Below are 16,042 nucleotides of genomic sequence, written 5' to 3'. Positions count from 1 at the left end.
GCTTCCAGTGACATGTCTGGCTTTATTTGAACCAAAATTGATTTATTTGTTCTTCTTGCCCATCTATCAAATTGAGAACATCCTTCTCCAGCGCCACATTTCTATGGCAACAATTCTTCTTCAGTCTTGGATCTTTATCATCCAGGTTTCACATCCATATATTACCACAGAAAAGATCACAGTATGTACGAGCAGTGCATTTGTCACCAGTGAAACATTAGTCCATTTGAAGACCTTTTCCGGTGGCTTAATTGTTGATTTGCCCATAACTATTGACTTCCGGTGTTGTCGCTGCATCTTGAGTTCTCATCGATTTAAGTAGGTTGAAGTCCTGTACAACTTCCAGTTTATCGCCGTCCATATCAAATGAGTCCCTATCATACTTGGCAGTAGTCAATATCCTTGTCTTCTTTGTATTGAGTAGCAGTCCCATGTTCCAACTTGAGGTTCCGTAGTAAATCCTTCAATCCATCTACGCTTGTTGCTATCAATATTATATTGTATGCATATTTGAGATTGATGATTCGTCCAACAATTTTGATTCTTGTTTCTCCTAAAAATAGCTTCTGCATATAAACTGAATAAAAATGGTAACAGGAAGAGGCCTTGTCTGATGTCTCGCTCTACTTTGAACCATGCCATATTGCCATGTTTCTTTCAAACTGTTGATCCTTGGTCGATGTTAAAGTTCCTAATGAGGCTGGTCAGATGGATCGATGAAGCAAAAATATATCTCCTTGTTGTATTCTTTGGCCTTTTCAATTATCCATCTAATGTTAGCAAACACATCTCTTGTTGAGTGACACATAAAGCTGTTGAAATATACTTTGAACATGACACCAATTTTCTAAATATATATATTTCTAAATGTGCTAATTGACATGAAATTCACAAATAAAGTCCATAAATTAAATTATGTGTACCGTAATAATGATAAATGACACAGGGAAAAAGTATTGAACACTCTTACTGAAATGTATTTAATACTTCGTACAAAAGCCTTTGTTGGTGATGACAGCTTCAGGATGCCTCCTGTATGGAGAAACTAGTCGCAGGCATTGCTCAGGTGTGATTTTGGCCCATTCTTCCACACAAACACTCTTCACATCCTGAAGATCCCGTGGGCTCCTTCTATGAACTCTGAGCTTTAGTTCCTTCCATGCATTTTCAATTAGATTCAGGTCAGGTGATTGGTTCGGCCATTCTAGCAGATTTAGTTTCTTTCTCGGAAACCAATTGAGAGTTTCCTTGGCTGTGTGTCTGAGATCATTGACTTGCTGAAATGTCCAATCTCATTTCATCTTCATGATCCTGGTAGATTGCAGCAGATTTTTCATCAATAATGTCTCAGTACATTTGTCCATTAATCCTTACTTCAATTATAAGAAGTTTACCAGTGCCATATGCTGAAAAACATGCCAACACCATGATGTTCCCACCTCCAAACTGTTGGCATGGTGTTTTGGGGGTGATATGCAGTGTCTTTTGGCCTCCAAACATGGTGTGTATTATGACTTCCAAAGAGTTCAATTCTGGTCTCACCTGACCAGACTGTATTCTCCCAGTATGTCACAGACTTGTCTAAATGTTGTTGAGCAAACATTAGGCTATTGGCAAATGTGCAAAATTGCAGCGGAAATTTCCGCGGCAATTCCACAACTCCCTGCAACAAGAAATTTGCGGGAAATCCACATGCAGAATTCCTGCGAAAAATAGCATTTTGCAAGCGTAATTAGCTTGCACAATGCTAGCGTTTTCCAAGCGATCTGTAGCATCGCTTGGAAAACTGATTGACAGGTTGGTCACACTCATCAAACATAGTGTTTGACAAGTGTGACCAACTTTTTACTATGAGGCTGCCTATGCAGCATCAATAGTAAAAGATATAAAAAAAAATAAAAAATCCTGATACTCTCACCTTCCGGCATCCCATGCAGCGTTCCCAGGCCTCAGCGATGCTCCTGGCAAGTCCCGTTCCCAGCGATCCCAGATGATGTAGCACCTTGCAAAAACCGCTACGTCATCACAGGTCATTCGCGCAAGGCATCACTGGGACCAGGAAGATGCCGGGAGCGTGGCTGACAGGCGGGAACGCTGCGGGGGCCGCTGGAAGGTGAGAAGATCCCGATTTTTTTTTTTTATTTTAATTCAATATGGTACCCAGAGCCTGGAGGAGAATCTGCTCTCCTCCAGACTGTGGGTACCATCCATGCGCAAAATAAGCGGAACAATGCATTCCTATGTGTGCGGAATCCCCGCAATTCCGCAAAAACAATGAGCATGCTGCTTATTTTTCCGCGATGCGATTCCGCCGCCGAAAAATACGCAGCATTAGCACAGCATGCCCGGAATGCTATTGACTACAATGGGTTGCGAATTTTTTGCGTTTGCACAGCGTTTTTGCCACGAAAAAATGCAGCAAAAACACTAAAAATTCGCAACGTGTGCACACAGCCTAAACATGCTTGAACAAACTTTTGTTCAGCAGTGGAGTCTTGCGTGGTGAGTGTGCATACATATTATGGAGGTTGAGTGCATTACTTATTGTTTTCTTTGAAAAAATTGTAAATGCTGATTCCAGGTCTTTTTGTATATCTCCTCTAGTTGTCCTTGGCTCTTGGTCAACTCTTCTTATAATTCTTTTCTCTTCTCTGTCTCAAATCTTGCAGAGTGCACCTGGGCATGGCCGTTTTATGATGAAATTATGTTCTTTCCACTTCCGGATTATAGCCCCAACAGTGCTCACTGAAAACTTCAGTAGTTTAGAAATTCTACTGTAACCAATGCAATCAGCATGTTTTGCAACAATAAGGTTGCAAAGGTCTTAAGAATGCTCACTGATTTTACTCATCATGAGATGTTTCTTGTGTAGCATCTTGGTAATGATACATCTTTTTAACAGTTGAACCAACTGATATTATTTTTCACTAAGTGGCAGGATTGCCTTTTAATTCCTCATAGATTTCAGCTGATGGCATGACTTTCATGGGTGTTTTCACCTCTCTTTCTTCATGTGTTCAATACTTTTTCCCTGTCATTTCTCATTATTACCCATAATTTATGGACATCTATGGTTTGATTTCTGTGTGGATTGGATGGGATGTTACCCACATTTGTGAGAATTTCATATCAATAGCACCTTTAGAAATATATTTACTTAGAAAATTGGTGACGTGTTCAATATTTATTTCATGAAATAACACATCCATCGTTTCAGGCTCCTTAAATCTCCAGTTAGGTTCACTTTTAAAACTTAGAATAATTACATTTTTACTTCTTCCCAGTACTTCTTATGAGTGCAGGTATGGTGGATAGAAGTGGCATGGTATACAAATATCCAATATTCTGCTAATAGAAGGTAGACGGCAGTGGTGATTAAGACTCGTATTAATGGTACTCGTCTTCCTTATTAAGACTTTGTAATAAGTCTTGACAAACACATAAATCATCTATCCCAGGGAATGATTATCATTATATATACGCTTTAATAGCGATCTGTGAAAATTACAAAATGCATAACAGCTATGAATAGGATGAGAAAATAAGAATATTCTATTAAAGAAAAAAAAGACAGAAAATGTTACAAACAGGAGCAATATAATGCGACCAAACTGAAAAGGACTGCCCGGTTGTGTTATAATTGTGATAACGGTCCAAGTCATTTAGAATATTAATTCCTAATTCAGTAATGACCCTGTATGATAGATTATAATGTCTGCTACAAGAACATGCAACGTGGTCCATTACGCAGCGACATAAGCGATCATCTTCTACGTGCATCATTAAAAACACATTTTTAATAGTGCATTAGTACAAATACACAATATATATGACCCAGTTAGAATCTGACGTCCATTTAATGAATTCTAAAGACATGAGTGGACACTGCACTAAATATAGTAATATTGACATCAAAACACGATGCACTGGGTTTTTTTCAATGGCCAAATAATGGACCATTATTCTCTCATACAAGAGCATTATTAGCTATTTTTGGACCTCGCTCTTTTGGAACCATCAGAAGGTTTTTTTGTATTTTTTTTAAAAGCTGCTAATTCACAATGTCAGAGGTTGTAGGATATTAACAAGACCTCAACAATAGAAACTGTTTATTGTCTTTAAGAAAGTAGATAAAGGGGGCTATAATCTCACCGGAGACAAAAAAAAAAATGACTAATACACATTTGTGCTAAAAAAAAAAAAAAAAAAAAAAAAAAAAAAAAGACCCAACAACTTGTTTTCTTCTTCGTTTGCATCACTGACTAATAGGTTTAACAAGTTTGTCAAAGCTGAAAAGTAATGCGATGTAGTTCTTATTATTTTGATAGATTTTTTATTACTAAAAATGTAATTATTTCTAGATTTCATATTGATTTTATTCTATATGAACCCATTTAACTTGAATACCCTTAAAGGGAATCTGTCAACAGGTTTTAGTACGTCCCAAAGTTATCCAATCTGCCTTAGGTTCCTGTAAGGCTACGTTCCCACACTGGATTTTTAGTAAGCTTTTTACACTGAGAATTTAAAAAAAAAAATGAAACTAACCTATTTTACTTAAAGGGGATATCTGTGACTTTAAAAAAAAGCATGTAGTTGCTATCAGAGACAACTGTCTGTCTGTTGTAACCGGCGCCCATCATTGATCACTCCTGCCAGACATTCAGCTGCTTTCTGTCAACAGAGCAGCGATTTGTATTCTTGTTGACAGGGCAGGACTACTGACGTCATGCTGTTTGACAGCTGACTTCCCCAATTGGTCATTGACTGTTCCTGCCAGAGATTCAGCTGCTTCCTGTCAACAGAGCAGTGGTTTGTCTTTCTCTTGACAGGGCGGGACTACTGATGTCATGCTGATTGACAGACAACTTCCCCAATTAGTCATTGACCACTCCTGCCAGAGATTCAGCTACTTCTTGTCAACAGAGCAGTGGTTTGTCTTCCTCTTGACAGGGCGGGACTACTGATGTCATGCTGATTGACAGTGTAGGGAGGTTGACCTGACGGACAGATCTGCCTTTAGTGAGAGGCAGAGGGGTAGCACAGTGTAGGTACAAAAAGCGCTGAGATAAAGAGAAAAGGGTGCTGTGCGGTAGTTTGACCATTAGAGGGCAATGGGGAGTGTAGGAGTGTGATTGTGTAACTGCCATTGGTCAAAGAAACTGTCAGGTGATAGTGGGCGGAGCTACCAGGGCTGGGAGTATAAAGGCTGAGGGAAGGTTCTGGAATTCCAGTCAGCCAGGGGAGCTCACTAGTAAGGAGGTCCTCCTGTAGAGAGAGAGACAGTAGAAAGGCTCCAAAGAGGACTGACAGTTGAGGCGGTCATGGGGGGTGGCCAAGAGGAAAGCAGGAGCAGACGAAGAGAGTCTGGGGGTAACAAACGGACGGTGTACTTAGATTGGTGGAGCGCTGTGGTGGATGTGCCTAGGGCAGCCACAGTGAGAAGAGCCACAAAGGACGCCACGGCGATAATAATAAAGAAGTGAAGGTATCCGGGTCAGTACAAAAGAAGTGTGAGATTCCTGTGGTGAATTGCGGTGGTCGTCAGAGAGGCAGCCAATAAAAACGGACCTGTTGATTACAACCTCTGTCTCAGTCTCGCGTCTGTCGGCGGCAAGAAGCGGGTCACACCCCCATACCTGTTGGTCCCTCTCTCATCTCTCCTCTGCCCACTCCTACAACAGCCAACTTCCCCAATTAATCATTGACCACTCCTGCAGAGATTCAGCTGCTTCTTGTCAACAGAGCAGCAGTTTGTCTTTCTGTTGATAGGGCGGGACTACTGATGTCATGCTGATTGACATCCGGCTTCCCCAATTAGTCATTGACCGTTCCTTCCAGAGATTCAGCAGCTTCCTGATAACAGAGCAGTGATTTGTCTTCCTATTGATAGGGCGGGAATACTAGCGTCATGCTGATTGACAGCTGACCTCCCCAATTAGGCAACAGAGAGACAGCTGTCAATGAACATGACTGCAGTAGTCCTGCCTTGTCAACAGGAAGACAAACTGTTGCTCTGTTGACGTGACATCAGAGGAAGTCTGTACTGGTGGAGAACTGTGTTGGGCACAACAGGAAGGTAGGTAGTAACTACCTGCCTGATAGTCCTTAGGCACATTTATTTTAATTTTTTTTAAGTCCTGGATATCCTCTTTAATGGGTGCAGAAAATCTGCAAAATCAAAAAGCTCATCGTGGGAATGTATCCTAATGCAGGGTTTTTTCAATACTTTATTCCATTATCGAGTAATATCTTTTACAATTTTATGTAAATGAGTCACAAGTGCAGAGGGCATGGTCTTGCACTTAAAGCCCTCCAGACTCCTATCTTTCATTCCTCACCCACCACCGGAAGCCATTTTTTATGAAAAGTGTGACTTTTTGCGCTAAAGGGTCACAAAAAATGATAAAAGACAGTAAAAAAATGACAATTTTTGATTTTGCGAAAAATTCATGAATCACGTGCGCTATTCTGATGAATTTGGCACAAGAGACATCAGAGAATACTACAAGACAAAAAAGAGACAATAATAAAAATGGAACTGATAAATCAGGCTCTGTGTGTCCAGGTAGAGTTAATGAAAAAGACTCACAGGACCCTGCTCCTACGGCCACGACGATAGTCTTTGGCTGTGGAACTAGGGCTCTGTGTATTTTCTCCTAGCTGTCAGCATCCCAGGCGCTTCTTCTGATTATAAGGCAGGATGTGACGCAACGATGATGTGACTTCAGCTTACTAACCAGAAGAGGCGCAGGTAGTAGGCGATCCACAGCACTCTAGTTCAGCAGCGACAGACAACCGATGTGACCCAGTGTCCTGTGAATATTTTTTCCAGGTATTCACTGGTGTAAAAGTTTGAAAACAGTGTAAGGCTATGTTCAGACGTTGCGTTTTTGGCGCGTTTTTTTTCCGAAGACAAACCTGCTCTCTTGGCAGTCAGAAACAGTCAAGTTTTGCTTTAGTTTTTGCCGCGCATATTTACTGCATTTTTGTCAGGGTACATTTGTCTCTTGTGCATGCTGATAAAGTTTAGTGCATAAAAAAAACTGATTCTACTTCATCTGGTTTGGGCACCAAAAACACTGAAAATACTGACACCTGTGTTTTTTCAGCGTTTTTTGCACCACCCATTGCTTGCAAAGAGTGAAAAAAATAGTAAAAAATGTGAAATGCTGCATTTGGCAAAAACCAAGCTATTGCTCAAGATACTGAGGACAAAAAAAAAAAAGATGTGTGAATGAGATTTCTGAAATCTCATAGACTTTGGTGATACTGTAGGGTACCGTTACACTTAGCGATGCACCAGCGATCCCGACCAGCGATATGACGCGGTCAGGATCGCTGGTACATCGCTAAGTGGTCGCTAGTGAGCTGCCACACAGGCAGATCTCACTAGTGACATCGCTGGGGACGGGGATCGCTACTTACCTGTCAGACGCGGCGATCCAGCGTCCTCCCGTCCGGCTCCACGCGTCGCTCGTCTCCACAGCAGGAAGCGCCGCAGGAAGTGACCGATGAGAAATGATCCAGGAGCTTCTCACGTGACCAACGATGAGCAGCGGGGGAGCCGGTCGGAGGTAAGTATCACATGCAGCGATATCGCTAGCAATATCGCTGCTACGTCACAAAATCGGTGACTTTACAGCGATATCGCAGTGTGTAACGGGGGCTTTACTCAGGAATTTAAGGATGTGTTCACATTGAGCTTTTTATAGCAGATACTCTGAAAAGTCCTCCTCAACAACTGCCTCAAAACCTCTTGGAGTATTCTTCCTATATATTTCTATGTGAAGTCTCCTTTCCTGTCCATGTGAAGAGTTTTTTTAAGCTTTTGAAAAACATCTGGTTGAAAAAAAAAGTGCCTATTACTTCTTCGAACAAGATTCTAGTGGAAATCTCTCCGAATTAGGATCTGTTCAATCAAAAGACTGTAAGGGTGTGTGCACACGTTGCGGATTTGGCTGCGGATCCGCAGCAGTTTTCCATGCGGCATACAGTACCATGTAACCCTATGGAAAACCAAATCCGCTGTGGACATGCTGCGGAAAATTCAGCGCAGATTTGCTGTGGTTTATTTCCCGCGCCTGTCAATTTTTTGTGCGGAATCAGCAGCGTTTTTACACCTCTTCCATTATAGAAATCCGCAGGTGTAAAAACGCAGGGGAATTCTGCACTAAATCCACAGGTAAAACGCAGATCATTTTACCTGCGGATTCAGCCAAATCCAAGCGGAAAAATCCGCAGCCAAATCCGCAACGTGTGCACATACCGTAAAGAACACTTTAGGGAAAAAACCACTGCTCTAATATATGTGCAGATCATGGGGGTGAGTCATTATGGCCGGCGTGCGTGGAGCTCGCAGGGCTTGCTGGACTACACTGACCTGACTCATTAAGCGGCCGGTGCGCCTGATATTCAACATGCTCTGTCAACAGACGTGTACAGTGGGGAGGAGTTTTGGGAGAATGTCCTATGGTCTGATGAAACCAAACTGCAACTGTTTGGTAGAAACACAACTTGTCGTGTTTGGAGGAAAAAGAATACTGAGTTGCATCCATCAAACACCATACCTACTGTATAGCATGGTGGTGGAAACATCATGCTTTGGGGCTGTTTCTCTGCAAAGGGGCCAGGACAACTGATCCGGGTACATGAAAGAATGAATGGGGCCATGTATCGTGAGATTTTGAGTGAAAACCTCCTTCCATCAGCAAGGGCATTGAAGATGAAACGTGGCTGGGTCTTTCAACATGACAATGATCCAAAGCACACCGCCAGGGCAACGAAGGAGTGGCTTCGTAAGAAGCATTTCAAGGTCCTGGAGTGGCCTAGCCAGTCTCCAGATCTCAACCCTATAGAAAACCTTTGGAGGGAGTTGAAAGTCCGTGTTGCCAAGCGAAAAGCCAAAAACATCACTGCTCTAGAGGAGATCTGCATGGAGGAATGGGCCAACATACCAACAACAGTGTGTGGCAACCTTGTGAAGACTTACAGAAAACGTTTGACCTCTGTCATTGCCAACAAAGGATATATCACAAAGTATTGAGATGAAATTTTGTTTCTGACCAAATACTTATTTTCCACCATAATATGCAAATAAAATGAAAAAAAAACAGACAATGTGATTTTCTGGATTTTTTTTTCTCAGTTTGTCTCCCATAGTTGAGGTCTACCTATGATGTAAATTACAGACGCCTCTCATCTTTTTAAGTGGTGGAACTTGCACTATTGCTGACTGACTAAATACTTTTTTCCCCCACTGTACGCCAAGCACTGGTACAAGTGACGCCACTTTAATGGTCTAACATCATGAATTTGACAGGTGGGTGTGACCAGGCCCCATCCGCTAATGCTATGGCATATTGGTACGGCTGGTCAGGACTGGAGACACCAAAAGTCTCAATATTTTTGTGTGACTGCCGAATAGCACAAATATATTGTGACATATGATTTCAGGAATAAACAACTTAATGAATCGACCCCCACCCCCATGTCTTTTAGGCCTTCATCACATGTCCATGTTTGCAGTACTTGTGGAATCCATTTTTTTTAACGGATTCCTCACGTATCATTTATAATCTATGTTTGCTGTTCACATATCCGTTTTTTTACCGGCACTACTGATGACAAGTCTATGGGTCCAGTACTGATGATGACACCGGTACGTTTTTTTTCGGGCACCACTGGTGACAAGGGCCAATACCAGTCTATGGGTCCAGTACTGATGATGACACCGGTACGGTTTTTTTCGGGCACCACTGGTGACAAGGGACAATACCAGTCTATGGGTCCAGTACTGATGATGACACCGGTACGGTTTTTTTTCGGGCACCACTGGTGACAAGGGCCAATACCAGTCTATGGGTCCAGTACTGATGATGACACCAGTACGGTTTTTTTTCGGGCACCACTGGTGACAAGGGCCAATACCAGTCTATGGGTCCAGTACTGATGACACCGGTACTGTTTTTATTCAGACTTGTAGAGGTGGCGTTAGATTCAGGTGAATTGCGAAGTTTTTCAAGCAGAAGACCCCTCAGGAAACTGTGTGGAGTTTGTTTTTTTTAGGATTCTCCCTTGGCTTTTGTGATTTTTTTTTTTATTGTCGTATTCCAGTCGTTTTTTCACTCTGTAGAATAATAAGGCTATGTGCACACGTTGCGGATTCTGCTGCGGATCCGCAGTGGATTTGGCCCTGCGGATCCGCAGCAGTTCTGCTGACATGGTACAGTACCATGATAGCCTATGGATTTTAAACTCCGCTGTGCCCACGCTGCGGTTTTTGCCGCGGATTACAATCCGTAGCAAGTCAATTGTTTGTGCGGAATCCGCAGCGGTTTCACACCTTTAACATTGTAGAGGTGTGAAACCGCAGGCTAATCCGCAGATAAACCGCAGGTCTTTTGACCTACGGATTTTGCCAAATCCGCGCGGAAAAATCCGCAGCACAATATGCAACGTGTGCACATACCCTAAAATAACTGCTTGCATTTTTTTAAGCAAAGATGATAGAAAAATACTCCACAAGACATCCGGGCATCTTTTGAGCTTTCGCATTGACTCATATTGTACAGCACAGAGCGTCTTCCAAGCTGAAAACGCCAGAAGCATGGACATGTCGCTTCTTTTAACTGCTTGGTGTTTTTAGCAACCTGAAGTGGTAAAAAAAACTTATGCTCAGCAAGTCATTTTTACATAGAAATGCACATGTTTGTACCTTAACCCCTTTCCGACATCGGGCGTACATTTACGTCAATGTCGGACTCCCTCCCTTTGATGTGGGCTCCGGCGGTGATCCCACATCTTTCCTAGCACATGTCAGCTGTTTTGAACAGCTGACATGTGCCCGGAACAGCCGTGAGTGGAATCGCGATCCACCCGCAGCTATTAACCTGTTAAATGCTGTCGTCAAACTCTGACAGTGGCATTTAACGCGCTCCATCGGACCAGAAATCCGCCCATCGGTGACCCTGTCACGTGATCGCGAGTCACCAATAGGTTGGCATGACAACCAGAGGTCTCCTGGAGACCTCTATGGTTGTCACTGCCGGATTGCTATGAGTGCCTCCCTGTGGTCAGCTCATATCAAGTAAGCAAATCTGCTACATACAGGTGATCTGATCATCGCCTGTATGTAGCAGAGTTGATCGGGCTATGGTAGCTTCCAGTTTCCCATGGAGACAATTGAAGCATGCCAAAAATAAAAAAAATGTTTTTAAAAGTATTAAAAAAATTAAACAAATATAAAAGTTCAAATCACCCCCCCTTTCGCCCCATTCAAAATAAAACAAAACAAAAAAATCAAACAAACATATTTGGTATCGCCGCGTTCAGAATCGCCCGATCTATCAATAAAAAAGAAGGATTAACCCGATCGCTAAATGGCGTAGCGAGAAAAAAAGTCAAAACACCAGAATTATTTTTTGGTCGCCGTGACATTGCATTAAAATGCAATTATGGGCGATCAAACGATCGTATCTGCACAAAAGTGGTATCATTAAAAACGTCAGCTCGGCACGCAAAAAATAAGCCCTCACCCAACCCCAGATCACGAATTATGAATACGCTATGGGTCTCGGAAAATGGCACATTTTGTTTTATATAACGAAGTCTGGAATTTTTTTTTACCACTTAGATAAAAAAGAACCTAGACATGTTTGGTGTCTATGAACTCGTAGTGACCTGGAGAATCATAATGGCCAGGCAGTTTTAGCATTTAGTCAACATAGTGAAGAAAAAAAATTAAAAAAAAAAAACAGGTGTGGCATTGCACTTTTTTTGCAATTTCACTGCACTTGGAATTTTTTTCCCATTTGCAAGTACACAACATGGTAAAATCAATGGTGTCGTTCAAAAGTACAACTCATCCTGCAAAAACAAGCCTTGAGATGGCCATTTTGACCAAGAAATAAAAAAGTTATGGCTCTGGGAAGAAGGGGAGCAAAAAAGGCCACATTCACATGTTCAGTATTCGGTCAGTATTTTACATCAGTATTTGTAAGGCAAAACCAAGAGATGAACAATCAGCGGAAAAGTATAATAGAAACCCGTCACCACTTCTGTATTATCACCCACCCCTGATGTCGGCTTACAAACACTGATGTAAAATACTGACCAAATACTGAACGTGGCCTTAGGCCGGGGTCACACTGGCGAGGAATACGTCCGAGTGAGAGGCGCTAAAAGCACGCATTAGACACGGACCAATGATTCCCTATGGGGTCCCTCGCACCAGCCGTATATTTCTCATACGTATTCAACGCTCCGTGCCAACCGCAGCATGCTGCGATTGTCAGCGTACTACGGCCGTAATACGCCAATGCAAGTCTATGGGTGCGCCAAAAAATACGGATTACACACGGACCACACGTGTGACTTGCGAGAAATACGCACCAGGTGTCTTTTAGAAACCCTGTCATAGGGCTCCATTATATGTCCATTTTGCAAGCCGGCGAGAAAATCTCGGCATATGGATGCCATACGGATGCCATACGGATGCTGACATGCGCAAAATACGCGACCGCACCTTGATTACGGATGACATACGGAGCACTATTTAGGGGCCATTCATCCGTATTACGCATGTAAAATACTGACCGTATTTTGCGTCGGTTAGTGTGACCCCGGCCTTAGGTTCTATTCACACATTAGGTTTGTTGTCAGTGTTTCATCAGTATTTCTAAACCAAAATCAAGGTTTGGTTCTTGCAGAGAGAAAAAAGTGTAATTGGAAGATTCACACCTGTTTTGTGATTAGTCCCTAACATAGTCTGTTCTGTGAAACAGTACTGTAGGCGCTAGGATGAGACACAGCTTTGTCGTTGTGATATTAGTTTTGCAGCACTATAAAGCATCACACATGCGAGAAACACGTCTCACATGTTAATACCCGACACTGTTGCCGGAAATCTGCAGCATGTCAATTCTTTCTGCGGATTCCGCTGCGGTTTGACACCTATTCCATTGTCCAGGTGTCAAACAGCAGGGAAAACCACTGGCAAATCCGCAGGAAAACCACAGGTCACTTTACCTGTGGATCCGCACGGAAAAATGCACAGGTGAGTCCGCAGCGTGTGCACACAGCCTAAGGTTGTGTGCCCATGTAAGCTTTTTTTCACATTTTTTTAAGCGTTTTTACAGGCAAAAACACTTAAAAATCGCTCAAAAGAAGCATCCCATTCATTTTAATGCATTTTGCACTTTTTGTGCATATTGATGCGTTTTTTTCCGCAAAAAAACACTTCACAGTAAAAAAAGCGCAGCATGCTCTTTAATTTTGCGGAAAAATCTGCGTTTTTAGCTATTTTCTATGTGTCTGGGGACGTGGGGAAAAAAACGAATCAAAAACGCGCGTTTTCTGGGAAGGAGCCCGGTTTTGATGCAGAAATTTTCTGCATACGTGGGCACATAGCCTTATACTGATTTTTAATTTTTCTGTTATGTTTTTGCGCAGAAAACTATGTCCAAGCAAACTGTATTTTTTTCTCTATAAGATTCTGTAGAGAGTCTGTAAAAACCATATGAAAAAAAAATTAAAGTGTAGGATAAAAGCTGCACTAAAAATCCATCACATCTGCACTAAGACCGCATCAAATAAAATAAAAAGCACAGCATTATAGTCCATTATAGTGCAGAAAATAAACAGAAAAAAACATAGCATGTTTGTTAGGCAATCCCTGCCGCGAGACATGCAGCCGCGGGGACTAGAACATATTATTCGAGCACACTAAAGAGGACACTCGGTTAGCACCTGAGCATGCTCAGATAACACCTTATCCCAGCACGTTCACCCATCACTAATCCTAAACCATATAAACTACATTTATTACTTACGATCTGTCATGAATGTTTATGATCATCCAGAATTAGTAATGTAAATATTCTTACTATCTCAGTGTTGGCTTATTTGTTAGCAGTATCGAATCATTGCAATCCGCGTCGTGTGTTAGGATACCGGTGGGGAGGTGACTACTATGTGCTGGTGCTGAAGAAGGACTCCAACAACCCATTTAGCAATGCTCCACCTCTCATTTTATTTTTGCATGGACACTTGGAAGATTTCCATGTGCTGCAATGAGATCATGTGTGAATAGCGACCAATGGCATCTGATCAACCACAGGAGGACACATGGGGAGTTTATAATTGCACTTTGGCACAAGAAATCCCAGCAGTTTTGTGATATAGACCATTACTGTGACCAGCAGACCTGGGGTAAGTCTTCATCTGTCCACCTGCAGATGTCTAATATTCGGTGCGATATCAATATTTTAGTCAATTGTTGACATATGGCCTGATATCATGTTCACACGATAGGATTCATTATTTCATAACTAGATAAGGTCCAATTCGTTATTGCATTTACCCCACTCTCTTTTTTTTTTTCTTTTTGTCTAGTTTTTGGTGTTTTTCGCCTGTCATTCACGCTTTATTGTTATTTTAATTTTGCACCTTTTGTGAAGACTATTTTATGTGTTTTGCCTTTTTGTTTTTTTCTTAAGTGTTCACCATTGTGGTTAGAGAGAGTTTTTTTTTTTTTTCCAGTTTCTAAAAATTTTCAGCTGATTCATCAATTACAACTTTTTAAATGTCACAAATGTGCTCCCATTTCCCCACCACTTTATACATGCCGGATATCTCTGGTGCAATTTTTGCATCACAAAACAGGTAAAACATTAAAAAAAGACTCTGATCCCGATTCATCAAGACCGATGTTGTTCTATATAGTTCATGCAGCCCGTTGCATCATTCCAGTTCATTATGAATTAGACGATCTGTGGCAGCTCGCCTCTGTCTCACTCCTGCTCCATCCATTTTGGTGGAGACGAAACTGGAGAAAAAACGCCAAAAGTTGCAAAATTTTTGCACGACTCCACATTGGGTATAAATTTACCCACTTTTCAGACCAGTTTATGCTAAAATTCTGGCATGATCACTTTTATGAATCGGTGTCCTTTTGTAACTTTGCGCAAAATTCATGAACTCTGTATTCAGAGTCTTATTGGAGTGTGATTAGCCTAATCGGACCGATTTTCTCTGATGTGGAGAAAAGTTTTGTGATCCTGGCCTTGGAGGCAGTGATTTGAGCAATAGATATATGCCGTGAGACATGCGGGGACTCGAATAATAATGTTCGAGCACGCTATCTTTAGCATAGGGTGCGCAGATCGTGCGCTAGTAGGATTTTGGCGTGCGCTGCGCACTTTTGAAGGTGCGCGCCGAACGCAGCATGTTGCATTTCGGCGCGCACGGCGCACCTTCAAAAGTGCGCAGCGCACGCCAAAATCCTACTAGCGCACGGCCAGCGCACGATCTGCGCACCCTATGCTAAAGATAGGGTGCGCAGATCGCAAGCGTCCATGTGCGATAGTAGGCGGCGATGACCTGATGGGGTGGGCAGGGGGCGGGGCTTAGCGGCGCCATGCACTGCGTCGAATAAACGCTAGTGTGAAACTAGCCTTTCTTCTTCTTCCTCTTCTTCCTCTTCTTCCTCTTCTTCCTCTTCTTCCTCTTCTTCCTCTTCTTCCTCTTCTTCCTCTTCTTCCTCCTCTAAATTTCCTAATTTTAAAACCCTTTAAAGAACAAGATTTTTTTTTTTCTTACTTCCTGATTTAAAAAACCCCATAAAATTCTATGAAGCTGTACTTAATTTTTCTCATGACAGTATATTGAAAAGTACTACCGGAGATTCCATCCCCTGTTTTTCATGTCTTCCTCAAAGTGTTATAATTTTGGGTTCAATGACATAATTATAATTATACAACTTTAGAATATTAAAAAATCAACAGTAATTAGGTACGAAGTTAAAAGCAAACATTAACTTAAAATGTTTCAGGTACTAAATAAAAACATCAAGAAATAATTACTATAATTAAAATCACAATAAACAAGTCCATTACAAGTACAACATCAAGACCAAAGCCCATGGTTGGCCACATCCGAATACAGGATGAACCTTTTATATCAGCACTTGAAAACATCAAATCTTTATATTAAAATAAGACAAAAGTAAAACTTTTATGTACAGTATACGTGCTATTTCAGG

At 41.8% G+C, this 16,042-nt stretch overlaps 1 protein-coding gene across 3 annotated transcripts in view; it reads right to left on the bottom strand.

The window, feature by feature from the left end:
- Positions 1 to 14,039, bottom strand: part of GAL (galanin and GMAP prepropeptide) — a 70,838-nt gene extending 56,799 nt beyond the window's left edge. Inside the window, exon 1 of one of the 3 annotated variants that reach the window (XM_073563205.1) lies at positions 13,887 to 14,039. The gene's annotated coding sequence lies outside the window, so the exon portion shown is untranslated. Of the gene's footprint in view, positions 1 to 13,832 lie in introns of all 3 variants that reach the window. The other 2 variants (XM_073563207.1, XM_073563206.1) reach the window with 2 other exon arrangements.
- Between the last annotated feature and the right edge of the window lie 2,003 nt (positions 14,040 to 16,042).

This window comes from Dendrobates tinctorius, unplaced genomic scaffold (genome assembly GCF_039654945.1).
Source record: "Dendrobates tinctorius isolate UK_male_01 unplaced genomic scaffold, ASM3965494v1 ptg000384l, whole genome shotgun sequence".
NCBI lineage: Eukaryota > Metazoa > Chordata > Amphibia > Anura > Dendrobatidae > Dendrobates > Dendrobates tinctorius.
This window is presented reverse-complemented; position numbering and strand designations above follow the sequence as displayed.